This window comes from Peromyscus maniculatus, chromosome 15 (assembly GCF_049852395.1).
Source record: "Peromyscus maniculatus bairdii isolate BWxNUB_F1_BW_parent chromosome 15, HU_Pman_BW_mat_3.1, whole genome shotgun sequence".
In the NCBI taxonomy this organism is placed as follows: Eukaryota; Metazoa; Chordata; class Mammalia; order Rodentia; family Cricetidae; genus Peromyscus; species Peromyscus maniculatus.
This window is the reverse complement of record NC_134866.1, coordinates 74,859,073-74,885,456: the sequence shown is the minus strand read 5'-3', so window position 1 is coordinate 74,885,456 and position 26,384 is coordinate 74,859,073. Positions and strand designations below refer to the sequence as shown.

The 26,384-nt window shown below is 42.3% G+C and overlaps 1 protein-coding gene across 1 annotated transcript in view; it reads left to right on the top strand.

Moving 5' to 3' along the window:
- The first annotated feature begins 358 nt into the window (after positions 1 to 358).
- Positions 359 to 26,384, top strand: part of Sv2c (synaptic vesicle glycoprotein 2C) — a 186,942-nt gene continuing 160,916 nt past the window's right edge. Inside the window, exon 1 of the mRNA XM_006985749.4 lies at positions 359 to 588. The gene's annotated coding sequence lies outside the window, so the exon portion shown is untranslated. The remainder of the gene's footprint in view (positions 589 to 26,384) is intronic.

Genomic DNA, 26,384 nt, shown 5'->3' with positions numbered 1-26,384 from the left:
ACCAAAAGCCTCCATCCCTGGGCATTGGCCTCCAGCAATCAACAATTTCCTTGTGCCTTGCGGGACCCGGCCCAAAGGGCGGCCAAGTGCGCAAGGCACAGTCACACCCGGTGACTAATTCAACACTGGCGCCTTTCTCTTTTTCCTCGGCAACAAACTGAGCCCTGACTTCTCCAAAAGTACTTGCCCCTTGGAGCCAGCCCTACCACCGCGCCCCCTTTCCGGGACCCGCACCTCAGCGGCGCTTTTGCATCACCCCGGGAGCTCGCCCAGCCTTGCACAGCGCCCTCCTCCCCCGCGCGCAGTAACTCCCTCCCTGCGCATCGCTTGTACTCTCGCCACGCCGCCGCCCGCCACTGCAGCACCAAGGGGAGGAGGAGGCGGAGGAGGACCGCAGCGTGGCAGCCCGGAGCCACTTTCCCGCCCCTCCTCTCGCCGCCGACTCACTCAAAGGAGTCACCACTGCGCGCGCTGCAGGAGAGAGTGGCAGACCGAGGCGGCCCCGGGCAGCAAGAGGAGGGGTGCCGGCGCGGCGACGGCTGCAGTGCAGACACCGCTCAGGGCAAGGGGTCCCCGACGGCTGGAAGGGTGAGTAAGGAGTCCCCCGCAACACTGGCGAGAGATCTCTCTCCGCTAGAATCCCCTTCTGGACCGGGAGAGCGAGCGTTGCAGCCAGGGAACTTTTTGCAGCCTCGCAGAAGAGCGACTAGAGCAACTTTGCCCGCTCTGGCCCGGGGAAAGCCGCTGCAGGTGTGGAGGGCTGCCTACTGAGCCCCTGTGTTGGAATGGTAAGGGGGAAATCTCACGGAGGCAGTGGAATGACCCCGGGTTTACTGGGCTGGGGCAAGTCAAAGGTGCGGCGCGCTATGTTCGGGATTCCGGGGCAGGTGGGTGGGCAGCCTCAGGCGTTCAGGGGCTGCGCCTGCAGGCGTCTCCAGGCTTCTTTGCTTGGGGGCCGGGGGTGGGGGCTTCAGGATGGCCAGGGGGAGACTATTCAAAACAGGCAGCCAGGAGCAGCCACCATCACTATGCCATCCCTGCAACCTCTGGTTCAACTTTTCTGCGGGGATCCCTCTGCAGATGTGCGGGTGGTGGGAAAGCAGGAGCAGCTGCAGACTCTACGGGAGGCTAATAGAAACCCCGTGAATTTTCAAACTCTTCCGCAAAATCCTCCCCAAACCTGCGAGTAGCTAGCATCTGTGCTCCCGCATCAAAAGGCTGAGAGCAGGGGAGCGTGCGGGCTATGTAGCTCTTTGTAAGAATCCACACTTTTCTTACACTGCACCTCCATTCAGCAAAACCCTATCGAGCTTTCCCTATGCGCCTGGAGCAGCGAAGCGCATCTGAGAGTGTGGGGTTCTTGGGAGAGGGGCCGTCCCTAGCAAAAATGATGATGATGATGATGATGATGATGATGATGACGACAGCAACAACTACTACTACCGAGGTCTATAATTTAAGGCCAAGAGGAAATGGGACGACAGCCCACCATCTTCTCTTTCCCCCCTCCGAACCGGCTCTAGAATTGGGAATACTTTCTCCCCCAAGGCTGGGACTCCTCTGATCAGCCCGGGAAGATTATAGAATACCGGGATGAACTTGGCTGGGGCAGCCAGCACCCCACCGCAGATGCAGGAACATCTCTGTGGGCGTGCGGGAACCTCAGGCGCCACGCGCGGGGGCGGAGAGGGAGGAGCTGAGTCACCAGCTCTGGAGGTACCGCCTGGACCACGAGAGCGGGGGTTGGGGGGCGGTCGCGTCACCCTCTACGTGTGGGCGTGATGTAAATGCTGCCCCGCGATGGGGCGGGCATGGCGGGAGGGAGGGCTAGGAGACCCAGCCTGTCTGGGAGCGCGCGCGTGTGCGTCAAAGGCTCCCGGGTGATGGATGCCCCGCGGCGCGCCCTGTGCAGACAGCAGCAACAGACTGGAGGGACTGGGGTGGGCGGATAGACTGCCGCAGGGGCGGCAGGGAAAGCCAGGCAGGACAGAGGCTGCTGGCAGGCGATGGGGCTCCGCAGTGCGCCGCAGTGGCAGCTCTGGGGAAGGCGTCGCAGAGACCAAGGCTCCCCTGGGTACCCAGAGATGAGGCATCTTTTAAGTCTCCCAGGGATGCCCTTATATTCCTTTCTCCCGCGGGACTCCCATCCTTCCTGCTTAGCTGACTGACTACGGAAGAAAAAAAAATTAAAACGTCTTTTCAGCTTAGTCCTTGTTCTTAGCTTTGGTGAGAGACGACAGTACTCTCAGAGCCTACTCATTTTGTCTTAGCAAGCTTCAAAAGGCCTAGTGCTCACCACAAGTTTTCAAGCGAAAGCTTGCGTGGTTGAGTTCATCAGGTTCTCCAATGCCAATCCATCCCTTGGGGCTTTATGCAGAGGCCTGGTGTCTAAGTGGGATTTGAGAATGGCTTAGAAAACAACGTGGCACTTTTTTTTTTTTTTAAGCCATGAAAATTCGTGTTAAAAGCACTGCTGATTTTGCGCTCTCTAATAGAAAATTAAAAATCTAATCCATCTCTTTTTTTAAGACCACATTCTGGGAAGCCACTAGCAAAGTCTTGACTGAATGAGCCCAAATCTGTAGTGTGTGCGACAGAAGAAATAAAGGGAATGTCAGACTAGCAAGGAAGAAAGGAGAGAGGGAGAAAAGTAGTTAGCAAGAAACCTAGACAAAGATCTGGCTTCCCTTGTCTCCAGAGAAGGTACTTGACCGCCTGGTACCTGGATGGCACCATCCTTCCTCCACAGCAAAGAACGGTGAAAACCAGCTCATGGCAGACCTCGGTTCCTCACAGAGTTGTGTTCAGACAGCCTTGGAAGCACAAACTATATATGAACAGAAAATAGAAAATAAAGCCCCTCCGGAAAAAAAGAAAACAGTTTCCTTTAAAAAAAAAAATCACGGAGACTTTCCCAGCATTGTTCGCTAATGAAATTTGGTGTTTGGTGTCAACACTTGTAGACAACGGTCTTTTTCCCGACACTCAACTAAAAGCAAATGTCATTAGCCGCTGCCTGGAGAAGGCAGGAGCAGAAGGAAGGGTCGGAGGACATCTGGCTGCTTTGAGTGATGTGGTGGGAAATAAATTTACTTGTCATGGGTCCATGGCAGGGAAGGTCACTTCTCTGGCCTGACTAATAGATTAACCTAAGAGCTTTTAGGTAAAAATTGTGTTTATTCTGTCAAGTTCCTTAAATGTGAATGATGCCTCCTAGAGCAAGATGAAGGTCCTGGCCTCGGGGAGATTACTGGAAAGATGTCATAATGTGCCGCCTGTCACGTGGTCATCGGAAAACCCATTGTCTTGTGATTAGGAATGTGAGCTCTTAGTCTGAAATAAATTTGTTGATGACATGTCTTATGAATAAAAGTATCTGATTTGTCAGTGTCACCTTGGCCAGCTCACTCTTGCTGTTCTTCTTACCCCGCCTAAGGGTAGATTTCTCGGGATGGTGAAGGTGAAAATGCTCTTTAGAGTCTATGCAGTTGTGTTAGGGGAGAAGCCACAATGCACCGATGGGTTGTGCTGGTTCCTGATTGCTGGGGTTTCTATCTGACACCGATTCACAGAGCACATGTCTGTTTAAACTCATCCTTTAGTTCAAGTCTGTTTGCTAGCATACGAGAGGCAGGTCCCTATTGCCGTCACTCCCCAGCTACATACAGTTTTCATACATCACTACCTTGTTTTTTTATTTCCTTTGCTCTTTATAAATCTCTTTACAATTGAAAATCCAACGTAAAATTTTGCAGCAGATTGAGGGGCTTTCTTGAGACAGCTAAGGATAACATCAGGATGAGGCTACAATTTTAACTCTTGATAGAATATCTTAATGGTATAAGAAGATGCCATTTGTTGCCTTTTTTTTTTTTTTAAATCACAAACACTTCCTCCACCGTGAGGGCCAGCTATTAATCATTGCATATCATGGCTGCTTGCCCTCTTCAGCAAGTAGAACAATAGGAAGTAAATAAATAGATTGGGTGAACTGGGTAGTTTGGTCTTTTCTAGTCCTAAAATCTTTCATGCCAGGAAATAAATATATATATATGATGAGTTCTATTTTAAATTTAATTTTGTTTATAAGTAGACTATATAACATTTTATTAGAATTTTCCGTGGAGCTCTGTTTTTCTAGAGAAAATGGTCCATCCAATTCTGTGTTGTGCCCTTTAGAGTATGTGTAGCCTAATTTCTAATGAAGAAAAATTTAAAGCTTAAATTTTTGCATCATTTTGTTATATTTCCTTTATTTATTCCGTTATTTTGACAATTAAGATGGGATAAATATTTCACTTTTTTAGCTTTTAGTTTTACAGATTTCTTATGAAGTACTACTTACATGATATCATGTGGGGTTTTCCCCAGTTTTAAAGGCTGTGGTGATACATACATACATATATATGTACATATACATCATAATGTAGTATTATTACCATCTTAGAGTTAAAGTTTAGTGACATTAAGTGTATTGGTATTCTTGTGCCACCATAAGCACCAGCATTCAGAAGTTCTCTTTCATCTCCCAAAACTCAAACCCTGCACGCCTGAATGATAACTCTCCATTCTCTCCCCTAGCTGCTAACACCCACCATGCCACCTCGTGTCTCTATGATTGTGACTACTCTAAGTATTTCAAATAAATGGAATTGTGTATTATTTGCCTTTTTGTGATTGCCTTATTTCTCTTGGCATAATTTCCAGAAGTTTCCTCCATGTTTTAATACGTCTTAGAATTTCCTCCCATTGTGTGCATAGATCACATCCTGTTGATCTATTCAGCTATGGACACTTGGGGTACTTCTATATTTTAACTCTTATGAATTCTGATTTCCCAACTTGGTGTATAAATGTCCTTTTGAGACCCATGCTTCCCATTCTTTGGAGCATATATCCAGAAATATAACTGCTGTATCATGTGTTCATCACATTTTTATTTTTTGAGGCACTGGTTATACTATCTTCCACGGTGATTATAACACTTACATTTCCCTCTGAAACAGTGGTTCTCAACCATAAAATTATTTCTCTTGCTACTCTATAACTGTAATTTTTCTACTGTTATGAATCATAATGCAAATATCTGTGTTTTCTGATGCTCTTAGGCAACTCCTTCAAATGGGTCATTTGACCCCCCCCAAAGGAGTCACGAACCCCAGGTTGAGAACTGCTGCTCTACAATGAACAAGGGCAGCAATTTTTTCCCTCTATAACCAGTATTTTTTATTTTCTTGTTTTATTTTTTGTGCATACTTACAGGTGTACGTGTATGTATGCACATTCACATAGCGACCAAAGGTCAGTGTTAGGTGTCTTTTTGATTATGCCTACCTACATCTTACTTTGCGGACAGGGTCACTCACTAACCCTGGAGCTCCCTGTCTCCATGGATCTTGCTGTCTCCACCTACCCAGTTCTGGAATTATATGTCCATGCCACTGCACCCAGACTTTTATGTGGGTTTAAGGCCCAGGATCAAGGAGCCACCACACCCTGAGCATACAGAGTCATATTTGTCACAGAAGTGCTCACGTGAAAAACGGGACAAGACAGCTCCTCCCACCTCTTTCTATAAGACACGAAATCCCACTCACTATGGCAGCACCCTCACGTGTTTGCCGCTTCCCTAAAGACCCAAGCTGTTAACACTATCATTCTGGAAATCAAGTTCCAGATATGAATTGGGGGACAACACCACCTGGCCACAGCAGCGGTATTTATACTAAAATAGTGTTTGTTGTTTACATGAAATTTGAATTTATCTTGGCATCCTGTATTTTTATTTGCTAAATCGAGGTGTTCTTATGTTTAAAGTTCATTAATTTCACTATTAAAAAAATGAAATGAAAGGGCGGAGTTGGGGGTTTAGTTAGCTTGATGTGTTTGATGTGCACTCGTAGGAACCTGAGTCTGGATCCTTGTAAAAGGCATGGTGTGATGGTTTGCATTGGTAAATCTAGCACCAGGAAGCTGAGGCAGGAGGATTCCTAGAGTTCACTGAACTCACTGAAGTCGTGTTTCAGGTTCAGTAAGAGATTGTGTCAAAAAGTAAGGTGCAAAGTGATTGAGGAAAATACATAATGTTGACCACTAACACCCTCTCTGTCTCTCTGTCTCTGTATCTCTTGGTCTCTGTCTCTCTGTCTCTGTCTCTCTCTCTCTCATACACACATACACACACACACACACATGCTTGGCATGCACACACTCCACACAAAATGCACACACAAAGAGAGAGAGAGAGAGAGAGAGAGAGAGAGAGAGAGAGAGAGAGAGAGAGAGAGAGAGAGAGAGGACAGCATTAAATTTAATTATTTGAATACTAGTTTCTCTTCACTAAACTTTAGGAGGTTGAAGACAAGATTAGGGAGAGGCCATTGCTTTATTTTGTAACCTGAGTTCAAGAAACACTGTTTAATCATATTTTTAATCATAATTTAATCATATTTAAATGATTAAAATATGAAACAGGAGAGAAAAATAGTGTAATCATGACCAGTTTCTTAACTTTGCTGATCTTTCTTGTTTCCTGCTGTGAAAAATGATTTTTAGCTTTTAGAGTTGTGTGTGATGATATATGAAATGCTACTAGCGTGCTATTCATAGGCAGGCTCTGTAATTTTAAAGATATCTTTTCTACTTTGCATTCTGACTTTTTTTTTAAAAAGCTCCCTTTTCTTATGTAATATTTGTAAAAGGAAGAGCCTTCCTTTTTAATGAATGAATCTCCTTCTTTCTTCATTAAAATTGCACTTTCAGAAACAACCAATATTTCCTGAGAGTCTAAAGGCTTTAGCTGTGTAGTTACAACCACTCTATTCTCAGAGAGTCCATTCCTGGAACAGTCACACCCTGGGCCTGTGTCGTGAACTATCCACATAGGCATACACAGCACCTCACATTAGAAGGGGTCCTGTCCTGTTGCCTCTTGAAATTCTGTGAGCATGGGGCTCCATGCTTTCTTCGGTTCTGTGCCTTCCTAATTATTCTGTGCCTATATCTATACAGAGCATGACCACAGACCAGAATGCATATGCATATTTAGTTTTTATTATGAGCCAGGCCTCTTATTGCTCAGAGACCTTGTGATTTCCCCCAGGCTGAAGCACCTCAGCAGACACCTAATTCCAGGGTTCCTCCTCTGCCCTGTGCCTGCCTTCACCTGGCTCTTAGCCAGTGTGCCAGAGCTGGATGAGTACTAGGAGCTTGTGGAGTGCTGTCCCAAAGCCTCCTTAGGAGACGCCAGTGGATCTCCCTTCCTGTCATTGTTCCTATGACTGGGGAGGAAAGGGGGGGTTCGGGTGCCGGGGATACCTTTACAGGGACGCAGTAGCATGTTTCTAAGATTCCGTCTTTTCCGATACTCAGGTTTGAACATCTACAAACAAGTGGTCTTGGAGGGTTGACCTCTTCCTAAGAAAAGCATCTAAGATATCTTGTACTTTGTTTTATATTGGTCAGCGGGCTCATGTGGCATGAGAGTCTCTGCAGCAGGGAACAGTTCATAGATAGGGTGACCTATTTTGTGACTTTAAGCTCTGTCTAGCCTCCTTAAATGCATTCTTTTTTTCCCCCCTCCATACTGAGAATTGAACTTACGGCCTCATGCATGCTAGGCAAGCACTCCGTCACTGAGCTGACTCCCAGTCCCCAAGTTATTCTTTTTAATCATTCTAAGCATGTCATTATGCTCTTTTTTTTTTCTTTACCTCTGAACGTGTGCCCTTAAGAGATGTTCTGGTGACTCTGGCATTCTTCTCCTGAGTTTTCAGCACATGACTACATGCTCTAGTTAGTGCACATTAAACACATTACTGGCTGCACTGAATACTGAGATAATTTAAGCATAAAGATGACTAACTTTCAAATAGTCAGTTTTAATGTGCAACTTGGGTTCCCTGTTGGCCACAGCAGGGGGAGGAAAAGTGGAGACCTACAGTGGTATCCAGAGTTATTTCTCGGCTTCTGTTCCGACTTCACTTGCAGGGTATCCGCCTCTGCAAAGACTCCTCACACTTCTTGGAATCCTCAGCCTTGGCTCCCTGTACTTGTTCCCTGCTCGGTTCCCTGTAGTCACAATGATGTATTACCTCCCAGCCTGCCTTCCCTGCCTAGAATGTCTTGGCCTCTGTGTGGTATTAATAGAACCTGCTGATGTTACCGTGAGCTCTTACTGTCCTTGGGGAGACTGGAGAAGGAGTGAGAGCTTGGGGGCTGGTGAGAGGACACTTGAAGGGACACAGTGTCCTGGACTTGCCGTCAATTGTCTCCTCTGATGCAGCCCTATTATCTTAGGATCGTAGAGAGTGTGACACAAGTTTCCTTTCGATTGGAAGAGCTGCTTTCTGGGAGACCTCTTCATCTCTCCCTTCTAGACATGCTCAGAGTTATCAGAGAACCAAGATGAATCATTATCGGTCAATTATTTGTGGTAGTGAAAAATTATAAATAGCATAAATGTCTATCACAGGCTGATCAGGTCAATTGGGTCACCTAAATCATGAAGTGCTGTACAGCCATTGAAATGCATGAGGAGCAGTACTTAACAGGAAGCACTTTGGATACATGTTAACATTAAAAATTTACCAACTTTTGACCAGAAGATATGGTATGCTTTTATTTAAGAGAGACTAAGATACATTTACAAGTATGGAAGAATAAAGTCCAAACTGGCATCCTTGGGGAGTAAGTTGGAAAACAGCGTGTGCTGGGGGGATTTATTTTTACCCCGTTTTGAGCTGACCTGAAAATCAGGGTTGTCCAAGAGACTCCCAAAGCGTTATAGGCTATTGCCTCTATTTTCCACCTGAGAGGTAGGAGGTTAAGTTTCTACTACTGAAGACACCATGCAGGTCAGACACAGGACTTAGGGGACCTGAGCTGGACCCAAATGACCCCTCCCTGAAGACTCATGGTGCCAGAAGGTTCCATTCAAGCTTCCAAAGGAGGGAAGCCATGATAGTCCAACCCCGCTATGATGCCTACGAACCACAACAATGACCCTAAGGGTGCAGTAGTGGCACTCATACCTTGGCAGTAACCAACAGCTCTCCAAATAGGCTTAAGACGTGCTCAACAAAAGGGAAATCGTGCCTAGTGCTGGAAACCTAGCCAACCACTCAGAACTAGTGAGGTCATGGGTCTCGGAGGAGAACCTGCGGCTGCCACTGTACTAAACCATCCTGATCCCCAGTAACTACATTCTAAATATTTATCCTTAGACCCACATAAAAGTGTAGCCCTCACCCCTCATCAAGGAAATGTCTCTGCAACAGATCGAGACCATTATGGAAAACCACAACTTATCAAACTGTGGAGTTGTAGACAGCACCAGCTGCCGCCCAGAACCTCAGCCTGCTTATCCTGTATGCCAGAATGGAAGCTGGCTTATTGTGGGTTTATTTATGGTATGCAAGGTGAACAAGGAGCAGGTTTGGCCAGTCTCGGTAGGAGGTCTCTGTAGGGGGCAGTCTGGGGTGCAGTTTTAGTTGACAGTTTCTACACACACACTGTCAACACTCATACTCTGGCCAGAAGAAGGCTTTTCTGTGCCTCTGAGTCACCTGGGGGAGTTGGTTTTGTTGTTGTTGTTGTTGTTTTGGCTTTTGGCTTTTGGCGCTCTCATGGGTCTGAGGAATTGGGGTTCTTCACACACTACACCCACCATCACTCAGGCTTCCTCCACAGTGGTGTCTCGCTGCTCTGTTAATTTACCTGTTTCCTGATGGCATAGGAGCCTGAGCAGATTTTCATACCCTTATTTGTTGTCTGTAGATCTTCTGGTTTGGTGTCTGTTCAGAGCTTCTGACAATTTATCAATTGAATTTTTTCCCTCACTGTTGAGCTTTCAGGGCTTTTGGTTATTTTTGGATACCAGTCCTTTATCAGTTGTTATAGTTACTTTTTGTTCTCTCAGCTGCCTGTTGAAATGCACAAAGCCTTTTCTTTAGAATAACAAACAAGCTCTTGCTAAAACCTTGGGCTTTATAAAAGTTCCCAGATAAGTTGTGTGAAATGGTCACAAGCTGTTTTGAAGCAGACGAACCTGCACTTGATGGTAAAGGCGGCACAAACGCTGTTTGTGAGGGCTGTGATGTTTGTTTAATGCTCCATTTTCAAATAGCGGAGCGTGTCTGTCTAAGCTCTCCTAAGCCTCTAAGTTGGAGCCCATTCTAAAGAATCAGCCAACTGCTTTAATAAATGCAGTTAGAATACCAGAAAAAAAAAGGGGAAAGGGGCCCTTAAAATTAAGATAAAACTATTTCCTCTCGAAAAATAAAATGAAATTGGCAACTGTCTTCATTCACAGAGCTTTTTACTTAAGCCATGCTAGGGGAAATGAATAAAAGCAAAGAGATTTTTCAATGTTTTTAAAGAGCCTTTAAAGCTTTCTCTCCAATTCAAATCCTTCTAGCCTCTCCTTGCTCTTTGTCAACGCGCCAGAAGAAGGCATACATTTCTAATGTGCGCTTAATCACCAAAGATCTGCCAATGCCTGGGATTTTCTTCTGCAGTGTTTTAAAGACTACTCATTCAATACAAAAATAAATAAATAAAAAAGGAAGAAGTGTCGAAAGACCAGGACAGATCACATGCTCATCAGAGTAGCTGTTGTTCATGGTACCCAGCATAGCTCAGGCTCCCACTGTGTCCAGGGCTTGGGATTTGTTGGTCTCAGCTACTGTGTTACATCAGTTGCTAATACATCATCTGGGTTAGAAGCCCTTAAAGGCCCCACCAACAAAGCAGATCCACAGTGCTGTGTGACCTCAGATCTTCAGACATTTCCCAGCATCCTCTTCCAAGCCCCACTGCGTTAGGGTGATAAATCCTGGTAATGAAATGTACTTTAGGTGATTGCTACTGGGTTATCTTCTGGAAGAAATCTGTGAAGTATAAAAGTTCCTCTTTCAAAGAGGAAAGCCTATCCTGGGGATGCTAACAGCCACATGAGGCTAGCAGGTGTTTTATATGGTTCTGCTTTGACGCTGGAGGACTGTTTCAGCTGGGGAGTACTGGGTTTCCTTGAGGATCCTGTGGGCAGGCAGCCTTGTCAGATCCCATGCCCAGCCTCCCTTCTCCACTCAGCCTCTGTTCACCTCACACGACGAAGTCACAAACAAGAGCATTTTCAATCATTTCTTTTCTTTTTTTAGACTTAGTCATTTAATTGTATGTGTATGAGTGTTTTGCCTGCATATACGTGTACCACGTGTGTACCTGGTCCCTCTTGAGGTCAGAACAGGGTGTCAGGTCCCCTGGAACTGGAGTAACAGATGATTGCGACCTACCATGTGAGTACTGGGAACCAAACTTGGGTCCTCTACAACAACAACAAGTGCTCTTAACCACTGAGCCATCTCTCCAGCTCCAAGCATTTTCAATTTTAATGAAGTCCAACTTGTCACTTTGCTTTTGTGGATCATGCTTCTACTGTTGTGTCTAAAAAAATATTGATAAACTCAAGGCCAGTTAGATTTCATCCTGTGCTTCTTTGGGAACTTTTGTAGCTTTGTGTTTTATGTTTATGTCTGTGATCCATTTTGGTCAATTTTTGTTAAAAAAAAAAAAAAAAAGTCTGTATCTAGGTTTCTTTCTTTTCTTTTTTCTTTTCTTTTTTTTTTTTGCAAGATGTTGTCTAATTGTCTAGTATCACTGACTAAAAAGACTATCTTGGGAACTCTCCTGTTCATTCTCTCAATCTAAGTATTCAGATCATTTTCTGAGACTCTACTGTCTTGATTATCGTAGGTTTTTATAGTAAGTCTTGAAGTCAAGTAGAAGGTGCTCTCTGACTTTGCTCTTCTTACAAATTCTTTCTTTTATTTTTTGAGATTATAGTGTAATTATATTAATTCTCCCTTCACTTTACACCCTCCAACCCTCCCATATACTCACCTGTGTTCCCGTTCACATGCACGGCCTCTGGGCTCAGGGATCATTGCTGAAGATGGAGCAGAAAGACTGTAAGAGCTGGGGGCTTGGGGAGTTTGCTGTGAGATTGGGTCTCCTAATAATATCAGCAGCTACATCTGTGAGGTCTCACCAACGTGGCTGCTGCCCAGACCTGAGCTGAACAAGAACAACAATAGTCATGAGTTTGTTCTGTAATGCTGGATGGTGACGTTTGGCTTCCTATACGGCTTTAGAACCAGTTTGTTGACGTCTACAGAATAATTGGTGTTGTAGTGACTAGGTCACATTGACCATATGAAGTTAAAAAGAATTGATACCTGAGACTATTGAATCTTCTCATTTTTGAAAAAGACTAGTAATATTTAAACTCTATTTTCTACTTTTTGTTATTGGTATGAAGAAACATAATGAAATCTCCTATTGGCCTTGTGTTCTGCAGCATTTATAAATTCATTTATTAGTTCTGATAGGTTCTCCCTCATAGATTCCTCAGTGTTTGATACAGTAATAATTACTTGCAATTAAAGTTAATTGGCTTCTTCTCTTTCAATCTGCATGATTTTCATTTCCTTTTCTCATCTTATTTTATAGTGTAGGGTCTTCTGTATAATGTTGACTAGAAATGAGAAGAGAAAATATTCTTTTGTTGCTTTTGATCTTAGGGGAGTACATTCACTATTCATATTGAATATGATATGAACCACTGGGATGTATGTGGCTTTAGTGTTATCAGAGTTGATAAGCCTCCTTTGTTTTCTAAGTTGAGGAAATTTTTTATTATTAATTTTTAAAATTTATTTTACATACCCACCAGCTTCCCCTCCCTCCTCTCCTCCTGTTCACTCCCACCACCTCCTTTCTATACCCCCATCCACTCTTCAGAAAGGGTGAGGCTTCCCATGGGAGTCAACAATGCATGGTACATCAAGTTGAAGCAGGACTAAGCTCCTCCCCCCTGCATCAAGGTTGAGTGAGGCACCAACTAGGGAATAGGTTCCAAAAATCCAGCTCGTGTGCCAGGGACAGATCCTGGTCCCACTGCTAGGGGTCCTACAAACCAACCAACCTACACAGAAAATTTTTAATGAATGTGTGTATAATTTATGACTTTCAGCCTCTTTTATTGGCATACCAATATCCTTAGAGATACAAACGTTTTGGTTTTTAGTTTCTTCTCACTTAGCTTTGGTGTGTGGCATTTTAAAAAAGAAATCTATCAATGTTATCCAGATGTTTGCTGGACTTCCTGAGCAGTCCTTTGCCATTACAGTTCTTTATTTGTTTGTTTTAAGACTTCCTGGTTCTTATATTTAATTGTATTTCCTTTATTGTACTTATATTCAGGTAGATTTTTATAGAGATTCTGGAAACTTTGTTAAGTCAAGTGAAATTATCCTGAGACCTTAAAAAATACAAAACTTATCTAGCAACTATTCTTGTTTCCTTAGACTATGAGCCAGATGCCTGTCGTCACACCCAAGTCTTTCAAAACTGATCCTTGCTTCTCATTGTCAACTGAATAAAATCCCGACAAATAATGAGAACACATGTGACCAGGCAGGATGACAGATATGTCCAATTAATTTTTAAACCTGATGAGTTTATAGAAATTAATTGCATTGCAAACAAAAATACTGATGAAAATAAATTACTCATAGGTTAGTTTATCTTCTCCTATTATTAAACACTGTATGTCTTTATAGTCAAAAGATAAACACATTGTTATTTGCCATTTGAGGGCAACTGTCTTATTTTTTCAAACTCATGGGCTTTGTTCAGTCTTTGTTACATATTTGTTTCTCTTACGTTAAATTTTCAGAATATAGGAAACTTAGCCTATTTGCGTTCTCAGGTTGATCTTGGTTAGGGAAGTAGTTTCATGACACAAGCATTGGTATACTTTGCTGGAGGGCTTTCCTAACACCCAGAACTTCATAGACCTGGAATTAAGCATTGTGTATTTACAGAGAACTGGGCAACTTCTTTTTCCTGGATTCTACCTAGTGTTTCCTTTTCCTAATTACCAATCTCTCCCTTTCCAGCATGATGAATTTTAGCTTGACTTTTAATATTCTTCTTTGAACTGTGTCTGCCTTTCTTACTCTGGAAAAAGAAAGCAATCCCTTTGGATAGGACAGACACTGACTGCCATCCTGCCTCCTACACAACCGTTCTGCAAGTCAGTCATGGAAAGCATCAGTGATTTGCTTTCACCTGTACTAATCTGTGGATTGACAGGGGCTAGCTGTTCTGTTCTAGAATAAGCTTGTGTGGATTTTCCCCAAGGTGAAGACTGGGGCCTTTCATCCTCCTCATAATAACAGACACCCAGGTAATGACTTGGTCCCTCCCATGTGCTCATAGGGCATAACTATGTGAAAGTAGGCAGAATCACATAATGCCTTGTGATGTTAACTTTGTGTGAAAACTTAACAAGTTCTTGGGATGCTAAGATATTTGGTTAAACATTATTTGGGGGTGTGTCTTTAAGATATTTCTATATTCAGTCACCATTTGAATCCATAGACTTAAAAATCAGACTGTACTCCTTAATGGGGAGAGACCTTATTTAACAAATTGAGTAAAAAGCTGGATAAGAAACATTTTTATGTGTGACATAGTATGTTCACTATGGTAAAGGCACTGATCTTCTGCCTTTGGATTAGACTTGGATTAGAATTAGAACATTCTATATCATGGGTGGTCTTGATTTCTCAGCCTCCATAGTTGTGTGAACCAGTTAATAACACTAAATCACCTTCATCTTCACATCTGTATCTGCATATCTCCTTCTAGTTCTGTTTCTCTGGCCAATACTTACTTCTTGAGCATAGGATCAGAACTGGCACCTGCCACTTAGCCATTAGTCCTATAAGACCTATAATGCACATGACAATTCTGCGAAGCTTTTCAGTTTCCTGTCACACATCTATTCATTCAAAAAATTAGTTTCTAGTGGTTTGAGCTTAGAACTGAGACAGATTTCATATATGAATGTCTTCTTGATATATAGTGTTTTCTAGAAGTGAAATGACTTTTAAACAAAGAGAAGACTACATTAGTTTTGAAAGTCCACATCGCCAGTGGAGGCAGCCTTTATATGTGTTACCCTGGGATGTTAAGTTGCTAAGAAGAAATCCATCTTCGTTTAGTTGGCATTTGTTGAATTCGTGATCTTCTACAGTTACATACAGACGTCTCAGAACTCGATTTGTCTCAAAGGACTTTTACATATTTGAAAACAAAGTTTGGAGCCAGGCTTGGTGGCACATCGCTGCAACCCCAGTATTTTGGAGACTGAGGCAGGATCATCTGTTTGAGGCCAGCCTGGGCTAATACATGGATGACAATACCCTGTCCCAGTGACTCAAGGGAGGTGGAGAGTGTGGAGCAGAAGAGGAAAGGAGATTTGAAGATGTAGTTCAGTGGTAAAGCACATTCTCAACCATGTGCAAAGCTCTGGTCTCCATTCCCCCTTCATCCAAAAAGTTATTATTATTAAAATAGTATTTCACTATTTAAACTTATATGTGTAGGTAGATTATTTTATCTATGAATATTATTCAGTAAGGCAGCATAAAACGTATTCTATTCCTATGGAATTTTGGACAGTTTTTAGCTCTTTGTGTTTTGGTGCCATGTAGTAAGATGATGCATATAGTTGGGAATGGGGAAGGAATGGCTTTTTCCTCAGGGAGCTTTTCCTCATCAGCACTGAGTCTAAATGGAGCAGATTCCCCCGTGAAGAGTGTCTCCTTAGCCTCTGTCCACAGTGCTTGTGACACTGTGGTGTGGGAGCTGGGCCTGCCTGGGGAAAGTGTTCGCAGAGAATGGGCAAGCCTTTGCCACGACTCTAGCCTGAGCGCCCCCCCCCCCCCCGCCTGAAATTGAAGGTAAGGGTCTTGAGTTTTCCAGAACATCTCTGATTATTTCTAAGCACTTAAGGAAGAATGGCTAAGTTTGAAGGAGAGAAAAGAAAAATGAAATGTTTAAGATAATAATCTGTTCTGGCCTCACACTTCTTACATATCCAAAGCCAGCCTTGAATTCCTGATCCTCCTGTCTCTCCCTCCCAAGTACTGGGATTACAGACATGCGCCAAGACACTTTTACTTTTATGCTTATTTTAAATATAATCAAATTAGAGTCCCAGACTATGGATACCTCCATGCTTATCCTAGATCTACCAATAACTCCTAGCCACAAGAACTCAAGCACATTTTCCTCCAAACCTCAAATTTGTCATCTGTAAATTGGGGGTGGATGGGGAGGTAGAAACTTGCAAACTTTCCTCTGGGGAGAGGCATTGATGACTATACTCAAGGGCTCTCTAGTAGTACCAAACATTGCCAACAGGTTTTGCCCTTTACCCTTCCTTCTCTCTGCCTTGCTATAAACCATTAGATTAATTGCCTAAAGCTAGCCCCAAGGTCCATTCCCTTAGCTGACCACCAACTCATTCCTGAGACAAAACGCCAAGGTCCAACAATCAAAGTTCAATATTTGACTAGCATGTCCAATCAGGACTTACCAACTCACCCTATCACAGACCCCCCCTTTTTCTCCTTAAAAACCCACTCCTGCAAAAAACACCTGCTTGCTTGATGCTAGCTGTCTGCCTTTGTCCAATCTAGAGGCAGTGAGGTAGCACCTAAACCCCTGATCCCGCCCCTTAAAGCAAGAAATCCACAGAGTCTGCTTAATGGGTAAAAGGAATTTACTAGGGAAAAAAAAATCATGAAACAGAACAGGAGAATCATTGTAGGGTTCTGGAAGGCTGAGGTAGAGTCCCATGCTATTCTGCTGCCTGAGTCAGTCAGCACCATCCAGGCTCACGAGAGAAGAGCCTGGCATACGTAAGTCTCAGGTTTCAAGGGTAGCCCCAAGGTCACACCCCAGGGGTAGGTACTTCAAGATTGTAGGTAGAACAGTTACCTGCTACATCTCCCGCTTTTGTCTAAATAAGAAAGTTCTAACCTAATACAAGACTATATACAATAGGAACGATTATCAAGTATTGTTGTTCAGGAGAGGGGAAAGATAGAAACATAAACAAAATAGAAATACAACCAACAAGAACGACATCAAGCAAGAAACACACACTAAATGTTCAGAAATGTCCAGACCACATGTAAATGGCGTCTTACAGAAATTACTCCAATAGCTGTCCTATCCTAAAGACTCTAACATTAGTATCTAAAAGGTTCTTAGCTAAGATATGAGAGGACTGTAACTATCTAATCTTCAACCCCATCAAAGATCAGAGAAGGAAAATAATATTACCCAAGAAAACAGGAAGTGAGAGCAAACAATTTCTGAAAATTTGTGAGAATAGACAGAGACAGCCGGCAGCCTGAACAGTCATCTCAAGTTTCTCAGCACTGTTGGGGCATCCATTTCTTGGCTACAGGCCTAGAAAAACTGACAGACCATTATCAGAAGCAGGAATTTTGAAAGACCATCTTACCCTGTCTTGGCAAGGTTCAGTAGTCACTTTTCCTTGTGTCCTGCTTGTCCGGAAAGGATAGCGTGCATATTGTCAGCAGTCAAGGTAAGGGCAGCTCTTTGCCCAGCAGGCCATTTTGTGCCAAGAAAAAAAAAAAACTTCCATATGGAGTGCCTTAGAAGTCCAACATTCTCTTAGGAGTAGATTGGTACTGCCAGGAGCAATCATGTCTCACGTCAACATAATTCTAAGTCATCAAAACACTTTAATGTCATATTCTCTAGGTTTATGAAGTTGAAGATTATCTATCCATCTGACATATGTATCTGTAAATCTGGAAAACCTAGCTAACATAACTGCAGATATGACAAGCATGGGTGACTATTAATCTATAAGTCTTATCTACTAAATAACCTACAGACTAGGGCTTCACATGTCAAGTGTATAAACAGATGTACAGTAAAAGGACAATGACCTCAAAATTATTATAATATATAAAATATCCTAAACAGAGGTAGAACATACAGATAGTATGACAAACATAATTTTACATTTGTGTCAATATACAAAATATTTCCAGTAGGAGTAGGAACATGTGTACAATATAACAATTACAGTTTTGAATTTGTATCAATATACAAATTATTGCCCCTTCCAGGTAATAAATCTCCTTTGTGCTGAGAATTTTGTGTCTGGGTGTGTTATATACCAACTCCGAGGGGCTGCCAACCCCTTACATGCACTTTACTTTGAAATGCATAAAAATAAGATAGACTAATAAATGAATAAAGAGATGTATAATAAAAGTAAAAAAAAAAAAAAAAAGATGGCTGCTGAGACACTTGGTAGAGTCTGGTGGCTTCTTCCTAACATGGTCTTTTAAATTCTGTTCTTGGAGATTATTGTCAATCAGTGTTTCCCATGGGATTCCCTGCCTGGGTTTTCTGGGAATGGTGGGGTGTGGGGAGGGAGGATTCTGAATTGATTCCAGAAGAGACTCTTGTGCAGTGGTTCTCAACCTTCCCAATACTGTGACCCCTTAATATAGTTAGTTCCTCATGTTGTGGTGATCCCTAACCATAAAATTATTTTTGTTGATACTTCATAACTGTAGTTTTGCTACTGTTATGAATTGCAATATAAATACCTGATATGACCCCTGTGAGAGGGTCAGTAGACCCTTAAAGTGGTCGTAACTCGCAGGTTGAGAACAGTTGGTCTAGGATGAAAGCTTAGTTAACTACCGTGATCCAGGACTTTGAGGATATGATTGTTCTTCTCTCAACTGAAACTGATTTAGTGATAATTCAGAAGGAAGAAATCAGAAGGCTTTGAGAGAATAGTGTGGGACTGAGCAGCTGGTGCCTTCCCATGGGCCTTTTTATCTACATGTGGAGGACTGATAAGAACTGTCCAGTCTTTATCTATGAACGCAGACAGTGTTACTGCTGGGGCAGAGCCCTCCTATTTCATTGATAAATTCATTACAGCTAATTGTGTTCCTAAACATTCATTATGGTGAATCTGAAGACATAATGATGGTGCGGCCTTTGGGGTATGGAAGCTTAGCTTGTATTCAGAGAACATAACTGAGAAAACTAAATCAAACAAACAAAGCCATATAAAGGTTAATATCAGCTTCCCAGCAGGCCTAGGGAGGAAAGCTTATGATTCATATAATTAAATGTGAGACTTGGCTATCTAAGCCAAGATTAAAGGAATGTTTTGCAATGGGTAAGTAATTTATTTGATCCTAATTTTTGGTTGGGGAGACATTCTGTACCTTCCTGCTATTACCATATACATTATACATTATTATATCATTATTACTTCATTGATTGGTTGATCATTGTGTCCGACATTTGGTGCAACATAAAATCTGTTTAATGAAACTCCCAAATAAGATGGAAAATCACAGTTCATATCATACCTCATCTGATGCATTAGAAAAAAATTAGTTACTATGTGATTTTGAAATTAGATATCATGAAGTTTACAATCTAAGCATAAAATTATCTATGTCTAAAATTAAAGTTTGTTGGTATGCCTAAGTTACTGAGAGTTTCCACTGTGTTTGTAGCTTACTGTAAAAGTGCCTCTGTGTGTGTGTGGGGGGGGGGTCTTTATTTTTTCTTGCCATTTGTTGATGAGTTATAACATCCTCACTCAGAAAGCCATAACATAGCTAACTGCCTTTTCCAGGATCACACTGCTTGTCTGCTTGGAAGGGTGGCTTCCTGCATTCACAGGAGAACTAACCACTGATTTTCAAATCTGGCTGACATATGACAACACAAAAGTCTCTTTATAACATTTTTCCCTGTCTCTTTGACTGACAGCATTGGGAATCGAGATGTCTGCCTCTTGAAGTGTCAGCGTCTCAGGCCAACCATTATGCTGATATTTGACCCAGAGGCCATGGGGCTCATCATTCAGGCAGCTCAGCTTCCCCTCCAGTGATGTGAGAGGGATTTGTATCAGTTTCTAGCTGTTTGTGTTTGCCTTCTTTATCTCAAACAAAACTTCTCAAAGTGCCCCCCCCACAACATATGTGTACTCCTTAGGCAGACCGATTTCTTATGCCTCAGAAATGAAATTGGGAGTTACTGATCAATGTAGATTCCAGCACTTATTTGAATTTTTAAATGTGCCCAAAGTCTCTAATGCACAGTCTTGCCAGAAAATTGTCCAGGATATTTCATTTGGGAAATGCCTGGTGAACATTTATAATGTCACTTAACTGTAAAATTAGCAAATGTTTACCATATCTTTCAAATATTGGGATAGCCATGAAAAGAGGAGCTTTAGATAGCTCTTGGCATTGAATTTTTAATCCTGGTTCATGTAAAGCTTCCTTGAGTCCACTGGAGGTCAAGATTAGCTATTTATTCACTTATTAGCTCATACACCACAGCTCTACTAAGTGAAATAAATGTAGCTTCCCAATATATAATGAACACTAGTATCAAAACGACAGTCAGTTCACTAGTTGTTGCCTTGGGAGGGCATTTGTTCCGGTGGGGTAATGAGAGATCTGGAATTTAAGTGGAGATGGGAAGATAGTCATGTGACTTAACAACTGTCTTGAAGTATTTGAAGAGTAAATACATAAAAAATCATGGCCATCTTTTTTTCTCTTCTTAACAAAATAGGATGAAATAGGCTTGAGTAGATAATTGAAATACTCTTTTAAAAATGTAAGAGACATTTCAACAAATTTTAAGCTGAGTGCAATGGCACATGCCTGTAATCTTAGCACTTGGAAAGCTGGAGTGGGAGGAATAGGAGGTTGGTATCATCCTGGTCAACATAGCAAATCTAGCCCTGCCTGAGGTACTCCTGTCTCAAAGAAGGAGGAAGATAGGGAAGCCAGTCAACATCTTCAGTCAACAAGCCAGCCATCTCCTTTATGCAAGGCTAGCCCATCGTTAGGAAAGTGAGGTGGGTATAGTGTGGTCTGTGGTCACAAGAAACATGTGGATTGTGGTGAGGTGCTCAAACTCAGGCATTTGTCCATGCTATAATTCAGAGTGAGTCAGTACAAGTCATCCACAATTCCTTGGTGATTTGAAGGCTGCCATTGAACACTTACATAAGGCAACATTTCTCAGCCTCAATTCTGCTGACATTTGGGACCAGGTAATTCTTTGCAAGGACTGTTCTGTGCATTGTTGGATGGGTAAGAACGTCCCTAACTCCGACCCACTAGATGTATATCCCTCTTCCACTTGTTACAACAAAAATGTGAACAAACACTGCCACCTTTGAATTTGTGAGCTCCCCTTTTGCTTCGGCTAGTGTTGATGGGTACCTGATGTCTGCTAAGCTATCTTCCTCTTATTAGCTCCCCTTCTTTGCTTACCAGGGACCATCACTGGACATACTTGGCATCAGAGTCTGTAGCTGGGTAGCTTCTCTCCCCCCTCTGAGATTCGTCAGATCATACATCCTCGGGTGGCTGGTGCTCAGGCTTGTTAGTGTCTCCCAGTGCTTTGGTTGCAGCACTGAGATCTGAAAGATGGAGGGCCCATCTTCATACTTTGAAGATCTAAGTATTAACTGGAGGAATTCACCTCACAATGTGTGAAAGGCAGATATGTGGCTCAAGAGGTTGACCTACCCACCGACCTTAGGCTCGAGACTATCAAACTCCCATGTTATTCTGAGTTGACATCAGCTCTCAGCATCCAGGTGCAAGGCTACACCCCACTACCCCAGCCAAGCATCCTGCAGCCTGAACTTTCCAACTTGGCCCTGTCAGTCCCTACAAGTACCAGGGTCTTCTCTCATCCTGGGACTTTTGGCATGCGAAATTTAGGCTCCCTGAATTGTGGCTGTTCTCAGCCTCCTAATGTAGATCAGTTTTAAACAATTTGAAAGGTCTCCTGTCAAGATGGTGCCTGGCCACAGCCCAGGGTCACATGAACCATATCCCTATCTGCTGCTGACCTGATCTTCAGAGAATCACTATCTCAGGCAGACCTGAGACTGTATTCAAGGCCCGTGAGGGCTGTGGTTGTATCCCAAGGGCCTTTGTTCACCAGGGCCACCAGGCTCACCTTTGGTGGAGGTTTTGCTTCCTTCTGCCTGCCGGAGCACAATTCCAGGAGCTGTGTCCATCTTGGCTTTTCTGTTGATATTTCACTCATCTTTTTCTCGGTACATTTTTTTTGTATTCAAACAAAATTTTAATAATTTTTTTTAATTATTCACCAGTATATATGAGCTTATCTCATTCTTTTTTTCAGAGATATGTTTTATTATTTCTTTTATGTTTGTGATCATAATATAATTATATATAATATATATTAAAATAGAGTGTATTATATATATATATATATATATATATATATATATATATATATATATATATATATATATATATATACTAACTACAACCTGCTCAGCCTGTCTAATGTTACTTGTACATATGTCTCCAGGGCTGACCAAAGAAAGCCATTCTAGCATGACCTCTACACAGATCTGAAGCTCTTTCTCTGTCTTGAGTAGAGTCTGTTTGTCCTTGGACACACTCTTCTCCTTGGCCCAATCACGTCTGTAGATTCTACTCCACCATTTTACTTGGAGCCCCTGCTTAAGATTAGTTATAAAACTCATTACAGTTAACAACATGTTAAATCAAAATGCATTTATTTTTATTAGAAATCACATCCTTAGGTGATAAAAAAAGAGGTATAATAGATTGCCTATCCCCTGTGGACATGTGAAATAATACTTCTTTGTAATTTGCGTATTGTAGAGAGATTTTTCCATAGAGGCACTAGGGCATTTGGAGAGTTTTTTTGTCAATACTGTAGGGCTTAAGAGAAAGGGAAGGGAAGGGATGTGTCATGCTGGCTGTGCTGCTGGGCACCTGCTATTCCATTTTCTCAGAGCCTCAGCCCAGGCCTCCATCCCCTCTCACTTGAACTCATACAAGTTTCTAGGCTAACACATCTGGTTAGTGTCTTTAATCCATTTCCTCACCTGAGTTATCTTGTGAAACATAAAATGCCACATCTCTTTTGCTAAGGATCATTAATGGCCCCCATCTTCATGAGGAACTATGCTGGACTTCCCAGGTTCTGCTGGTACCATGCCCTTCTTGGGCCCTTCTTGCCTTCCTGAACAAGGTCCTGCTTGCCCTTATAGTAGCTCACTTAGCTATTCCCCATTATCTTTCCTGACCAACTAGAAGGATGTTTCCCTTTCTTCCCAGGTCCGACTCAAATGCCTTCCAATGCATGACTGAGGCACTGTGTCCTCAACCTATTTATGAATGTCATTTTTTTTTGCTGGGGTTCTTGAAGTCCCCCCTGTAGACACAGGAGACTATGCTGAACCTGGCACAAGGGATGCATATCGCAGAAGTGAAGAGATGGAATCCGCTGCTGACATGAGCCCACAGTGCTTCAACTAGTGGGTGGGTGTCTGCTTGTTTGAAATCAGGCTCTGTCTATAAGCCAAAGGGATCTCCGTGTTCTGTGCTGCTCTGTCAGCACTGTAGACATTAATTTGGCTTAGACAGTTTGCTTGTAAGCTTACTGAGAGATGTTCAATAAATATTCTTTATTAACCAAACAGGAGACACGACCTTGACTTTATTTATGAGGTCCTCACTGGTGTGTGTCTGTGATCCTCACTGGCTTAGGGTTGAGAAGGCTTGAGTTATCCTCTGCTTGGAGCCAGCAGCAGCCTTAACATTTGGAAGAGCTAGAATTCTTCCCATTTGTTTGGTTCATTAATATTCTATTAGACATTTACACAAATGCTTTTTGTTATAGCACCTGGTTGGCATCACTGCTCCATTACCCGTTCTGTTATAATGTCGAAATCTGCAAAACCACACAGGGATGTCTGAAAAGGTAATGGCGTGTGTAATGATGCATAATTAATACTGCTAAAATATTCAGCATGTTGTGTAATAGATTTCCAAAATGATAGTGCCTTTGATCCATTATTTAACATTCTTCATTTAGTCCTTGTGCCTTTTTCTAGCCACTGACTTGAAAGATGGACAAAGGAAAAAGGAATCTTGTTTTATTATTCATCTGCATCTGAGTTTATTCCCAGCTTCACAACTCTAGGACATGGCATTTTTCCTGAGCATACAGAAGTTTAAAGAATAACTTCGAAACAATGTTTTGAGTAGTAGACTGATGATATTCTCTTAAAAATATCAATGATTCTTAACTATGTCTTAATTGGGTGAATAAATATTGTTGCAAAGAAATCTAAATTCTTTTTGTTCTGGTCTTGTTTAATCTCTGAATGCTGGCACCATCATTACTTCAGGACAACATACATGGGTTTGCATTTCAGCCTATGCCATATAAAGACAGCCTGTGGCTCCTATTAATATGCTGACTACTTATACAAGATTGGAGTAATAGGTTAGCTATAATAGCAAATATATGTTGACTGCTCACTTAATCCTCATGATTCTTTGTGAAATGTGTGACTAAAATTTTAATGTATATTCTACTAAACACTTGGGAATAAAGTAATATTTATTTTTTTTTTAATTTTTATTTTATTTTTTTTTTTTTTTTTGGTTTTTCGAGACAGGGTTTCTCTGTGTAGCTTTGCGCCTTTCCTGGAACTCAATTGGTAGCCCAGGCTGGCCTCGAACTCACAAAGATCCGCCTGCCTCTGCCTCCCAAGTGCTGGGATTAAAGGCGTGCGCCACCACCGCCCGGCTAAAGTAATATTTATTTTGTGGAAGCTTTTCTAGGATTAGCAGAGGAGGACTGTTCCCTGCTCATTCATGAGACCAATATTATTCTGACTTAGAGGAAAACAAACACAGTACAAGAAAGCAGTGCTCCAGACCCAAATCCCTCTTTGCATAGACACACATTTCCTCAAACTTGTTTTGCCATTTGAGGCAGGATCTCACTATATGTTTTGAATTTGCTGTGTAAACTAAGCCTGGCCTTGAACTCTCAATGTCTCTTGCCTCTGCCTACTGGGAACTTGGATTACAGGCATGGGGCATCACACCTAGCCAGTATTAGCAAATTGTGTATTGAAATTTATGAGAAAGATTGGAGAGATAAACCAGTAAGTAAAGTCCCCACGACACAGCATAAGGACCTGAGTTTGGCAACCTAGAACCCATGTAAGAGCAGAATGTGATGGCATGAATTTGTTATCTCAGTACTAGTGAGGCAGATGCAGGTGGATCACTGGAGTTAATTGGCCAGCTAGTCTAGCCCATGAGTGGTCTTTAGTTTCAGAGTGAGATCCTGTCTCAAAAATTAGAGTAGAGAGGAATTGAGAAAGACATTCAACACTGACCTCTGACCTCTGCATACACATGCATGAACATTTGTGTATGTACACTACACACATTTATACACAAAATAACAACAACAAAATAAATCAAGAAAGGTAACCATCATGTCCACATTTATTTGGTTGATCAGGCTGGAGAGATGACTCAGTGGTTAAGAACACTCGCTGTTTTTGCAGAAGACCTGGGTTCCACTCCCAGCACCAACATGGTGGCTCACAACTGTCTGTAACTACAGTTCCAAGAGACACAACACCTTCTTCTGACTTCTGTAGACATCAGGCACACACATAGTGTGCATATGTGCATGTGGGCAAAACACTCAAGTAAATTAAAAAAAAGAATCTTGCCAGGTATTGAGATGCACTCCTTTAATCTCAGCACTTGGGAGGCAGAGGCAGGTGGATGTCTGTGAGTTCGAGGCCAGCCTGGTCTACAGAGTGAGTTCCAGGACAGCTAGGGATACATAGAGAGACCCTGACTAAAAAAGAAAATCTTTAAAAATATTTTTAATTGCAGTTACTTACTTAAATAAGTAAAGAACTTGCTTGTATATGTGTGTGTTTGCCACAACACACATGTGGAAGTCAGAGGACAACTTGTAGGAGTTTGTTCTCTTCTCTGCCATGTGGATCTCAGAGACCAAACTCAGGATGATGGACGGGGCTTTACCTGCTGGGCTATTGTCGGTAATTTTAAAGAAAATGTTTTTCTTATTTGAATTTCAAATTAAATCCTGTTATAACACTGCAATGACTGTTTAGAAGTATCGCCAAAATGAAATGATTATTTTACACACAGACACACCATAGACATGCATACCACCACCACCACCACCACCACCACCACCACCACCACCACCACCACCACCACCACCAATGGACCAGAAATCCTTTAACTGTTTATCTTTAGATTATTGCAAGTTTTTATCAAATTATTGGCTTTCTATTTTGATATTTACCAGCAACTAACATTATTCAAAATAAGATAAATAATGCACATAGTTGATGCTTCCCTTGGTTTTGCTTGAGCAGATACACATCCAGTGGAATGCCAGTTAGATTAATTTTCTGATGTGAATGTATTCAGCAAAACATAGAAGCTCCTCTGGGGGTGTTTCAGGCTCTGGGGGATGAAGCACAAATGTAAAAATGAAATTTCTGATCTCACTGAAACTCAGCCCAGAGCAGTCAAGACTCATGGCAGAGCTTGCTTAGACTGATC